Genomic DNA, 4,689 nt, shown 5'->3' with positions numbered 1-4,689 from the left:
GGTGGTATTATATGCGATGACCATTAGTTGCGTAATACCTCTCCCCCCCCCCGCCCGGCCGTCAGTGTCACGCTTATTCCCGGTGAGACGCGTGTGCTTGTCCATGCGAACGCTACACACCATGTCCCTGACATCAAGATCTTTGCCAAGCATGCTTTAGTTTCTACCACCTGTGGCCCTTAATTCAGGGGGCAATGCCAATGGAGGTGATGGAAGAAGACATTTGTGTGTGTTGTGAGGGGAGATGTCGAGTTGATGCCGACGTCGCCACGACCGTATTGAGAGAGTCATTTTTAACAGAACCATGACACGTGCGTGTTTTTTTTTTTAAAACAGGAACCAGGGATTTGTTAAAGTGTGCAATAATTCTTCGCTGAGTTGAACGTGGCAAAGCATTGCATTTGGGGTAGTTTTTTTTTGGTCCTGGGGGGATCCTATGAAAAATTAAATCAAATCGTGTATATTCACGCCATCCTTCGAGAGCAAACGTTATCACGAAGACGTAATCTGCAGTAGTTTCGCAGCAGGGGGTGATGTTGCTGTGTATTCTCCCAATTGAGTAATTAACGAGTAATCTTTATAATAGAGCAAAATTTGGGGCGTGACGTCGGGCATACATTCTGGCAGGAAGCCACGGGGACATCTGATGTTTTTTGTTTAAACCACAGTGGCTAAGCACAGGCACAAAACAGCAATTTAACAGGTTCATTGAGTTGAGCAAGGTTATTTATTGTATTTTAAACACTTGTGGAAAAGATCAAATGCTGGGAGGGAATTCCAAAGTCGAACTATGCGAGAGAAGAAGCGGAACGTGTTCTAACTTCAAGCAAGTAAGTTTAGTTTTAGTTTATTTTATGTTTATCCGGGCGAGAACTCGAGAACAGGATATCGTCACTTTTTCAAAAGTGACGTTAGTCTGCTCGTAGGGGGTGGTGGTTACTGGTGTATGTGTATACTGTAATTCAAATTGATTAATTTGCGGTGCACATTTTGAATGCCGGTACACAATCACCTTGTCTCGGGAATTACGTCAAGGGATCTTTAACGTCCCTCCGTGAAACATACGATGCATATTCATGGTAATTTACACCGCAGCTGAATTCGAACCGTGAACCTCTACAACAAGCAGGGAAACGCGCTACCATATGGCAACGAGACCAAAGAGTCGGAAGTAGCGATGGAAGAGCGATAAGGAGGCGACTGGCCACCGGTGACTTACTGTGAGGTAGGACTATGTGCTCCGTGTATAGCGACAGTCGTAATCGCTGAGGCTTTGTCACAGAAAATAAAACCACGCGTCTTTGCTTCTGTGGGGGCTAATGCCCCCCCCCCACTCCCCACTATGTGGGGGCAGATACCCCCTCCCCCACCACGAGCGGGGGTGGGGGCGCCACGTCTACTTGGTGGGGGCTAATGCCCTCCCCCCCACCCGCCATTTGGGGGGGGGGTCACTCACCTCCTCCCCCTCCTCGCGCGGTGGTGGGGGGGCGTTTGCCTCCTCCCCCCCCCCGTCCCCTCCGCGTTTGTGTCGCTCGTGCCCCCCACCCCACCGATCGGGTGACCCCCCCCCCCGCCCCAGGGTCCTCTCGGACCGACATAGCCAGCGGCTGCCGACACCGCCTAGGGGCTGATTACGCGCCGCGTGCCCCCCCCCCCCCACTGATGCTTCCCAACCGCGTGGATTACGTAATTGTTTGACTCGCCGCTCTGTGGGGTTTAATTAATAATTTCCATATTCTTAGCTCTTTCGGTAAAGTCACGTTGAAGGGAAACAATAAAAGATATATTTTATTATTTTAGTTTCCCTTCAACGTGACTTTACCGAAAGAGCTAAGAATATGAATTACTGCAGTCACGAAAGCTTTAAATAAAAATTTAATAATTTCCACTTAGCCGTTGTGTCGCGCGTGTCTCACCGTTAACACTGCGGTGCGCCCATAGACACTAGTGACACTCACACGTGACACTCACGTGTGTCTCACCATTAACACTGTGGTGCACACACAGACACTAGTGACACTCTTGTGTCTCACCGTTAACACTGCGGTGTGACACACACAGACACTAGTGACACGTGTGTCTCACCGTTAACACTGTGGTGCACGCACAGACACTAGTGACACCCACGTGTGTCTCACCGTTAACACTGTGGTGCACACACAGACACACGTGACACTCGCGTGTGTCTCACCGTTAACACTGTGGTGCACACAGACACACTAGTGACACTCACGTGTGTCTCACCGTTAACACTGTGGTGCACGCACAGACACACGTGACACTCACGTGTGTCTGTGTGTGTCTCACCGTTAACACCGCGGTGTGCACACAGACACACGTGACACTCACGTGTGTCTCACCGTTAACACTGCGGTGAGACACACAGACACACGTGACACTCACGTGTGTCTCACCGTTAACACTGCGGTGAGACACACCGTTAACACTGCGGTGAGACACACAGACACTAGTGACACCCACGTATGTCTCACCGTTAACACTGTGGTGCACACATAGACACACGAGACACTCGCGTGTGTCTCACCGTTAACACGGCAGTGCACGCACAGACACGCGCCGGCGCGGGCCACCGTTGATATTTTAATATGCGCGTGCGTCACACCCACACTGATTTATAGTCGTCCACACACCGCCGTACGCCGATCGCTGTCCCACCGCTCTTCACACGCACACATGTACCATGCGTCAAACGTCAGTCTATGCTAAGATTTATTTCCCGGAGCGGATAGGGAAACCTTTTTATGGCCGCCTCCAACCAGCACCCTTCGGACAGTGCCTAACCTCCTATCACCTGGCCGTCGCAGAGTGCGTCTATCCTGCAAGCTCGAGCTGACTGCGAGCTGGGCTGAATTGCCCCCCCCCCCCGTACTGACCCACCTTTACAGCTGCACGATGGGGGTTGGGGAAGATGCCCGCCTCGGAGACTTTGCCTGGGCAATCGTTTTCAGCTGCACCGTGCAGGCGTCCCACGGACGCTGAGGGCGGCTGGTATTCTCCGCCACTCCAGAAGAACTCTGATTCAATCCGCCCCTCCGGTCCCCTTATGTCTCCAAAGCCCCTTAACCCTCGGGTCATATGACGTCATCCTGCGCATCCAATCGAATCCTCTTTTACGGCTGTTTTGAGCGCTCTGGCCGTTGGGGGGGGGGGGGGTCGCGTCATCCCCCCCTTCCCATTGTCTCTGTACCTGCGTTCCTCGCCGTTGACTCACCGATAATCCCCTCCAACTTAAATCAACTCCAGCGCTGTCCTACCAGACAGTCTCGCCCCCTTCACCTGATGAAGGCCGCTTGTGTTGTGGCCGAAACGTCGTGAGAATATTATTGTGTTATTTTATTTTATCAATTTATTATTTTATTCTCATTCTACGTGACTTTACCGAAAGAACCAAAGAAGGTTAAATCAACTCTTATCTGCCTAGGGGCTTTTCCCTCCCACCCCACTGTTTACCCTGCCGCTGGGTGCTGGCTGAAGGTCCCATCCCCCCGTGTTGTGAATGCTTCATCGCGGCCGGTCTGTAAAGCTCTATGTCCCCTTTTTGGGGGGGCCGCCATGTAATCCGGTCTGGGGGGCTCAGCCAATTTCCTGGTCTGGGGAAATTTGTGGAACGTCCCTGCTAGTGGGGTCCTCGGGTGAAAACCCATCGTACCACGTGATCCCTCCTCGAGACCCTACGGGGGTGCATGTGAGTGTTTAGTGGGGCGTGCGTGGTGGGGAGGGGGGGTGCGAGGAGAGGGTAGCGCCGGCGGTGATACCACACTTCCTCCTGAGTCAGATTAGTAACATAGCCATTCCATTACAGCTCAGATGACATTGTTGTGCCAATCAAATAGTTTTACTATCGATAACAATATCGTTCAATACAACGCGGGGAACAACGTGATATTGTCACTTATTTGGTTGTTGTTTTTAGTCGAGATTGAACGTGCTTTTGTCACCCCAATCAGAAATTGTTTGCAATCCAGCGATGATGGATATAGTAAGTGAGGTAGCTGCGCTTTGGGTGTGTTAGCAAACCTGTAACCCACGTGCCCTTGTATATCTTGACGGAGTGAGGTGAAGCAACATCTATTGCAGAACAACTGACAATTGAACAAACTTGCTGTCGGGTCTATTCAAAACCTGCATTGCACGTGGTGCAAGTCGAACCCAGTACACAATCTACTTTTCAGAAACGTTACGCAACGTTTATATAATCCGTGACCTTAGGTGTCATATCACAAAATTTCGTCGCCAATTGCGTAACCCAGACATGTCGCTTGATTTCAGCCGGATATGTCCGCAGGACCTGGCCTACACAGCAGAGGGCAGCATTTTCCTACTTTACCTGATATATTATACTGGTAGGAACGAAGTTGTAAACTGAGTGTACCAGCCTGCAATAGATTAATGTGTCCGTCCGTCCGTCCCCTTTCAATACTTTAACGAAGTGAAATCTCGTGCTGTTGTGTGTAAAATCAGCAATAGACAGCGCAGAGACTTGTCCTACCAGCCCACCCTGCAGGGACCTGTTTGAGATCATATTACCAGGGCTTAACTTGGAACGCGAACGGTTTGGAATGCTGTATCGGGAATTCGTTTGGCACACCACGACCATCTCGCCTTATTTTGTCCTTATCAAATTGTGCTATCGTAGAATCAGAGTGGCACAGTGTACAATAATAAATG

Source organism: Petromyzon marinus, chromosome 3 (genome assembly GCF_048934315.1).
Source record: "Petromyzon marinus isolate PM22_M1 ecotype Great Lakes invasive population chromosome 3, UKy_Petmar_22M1.pri1.0, whole genome shotgun sequence".
NCBI lineage: Eukaryota > Metazoa > Chordata > Hyperoartia > Petromyzontiformes > Petromyzontidae > Petromyzon > Petromyzon marinus.
Note: the sequence above shows the minus strand (reverse complement) of the source record.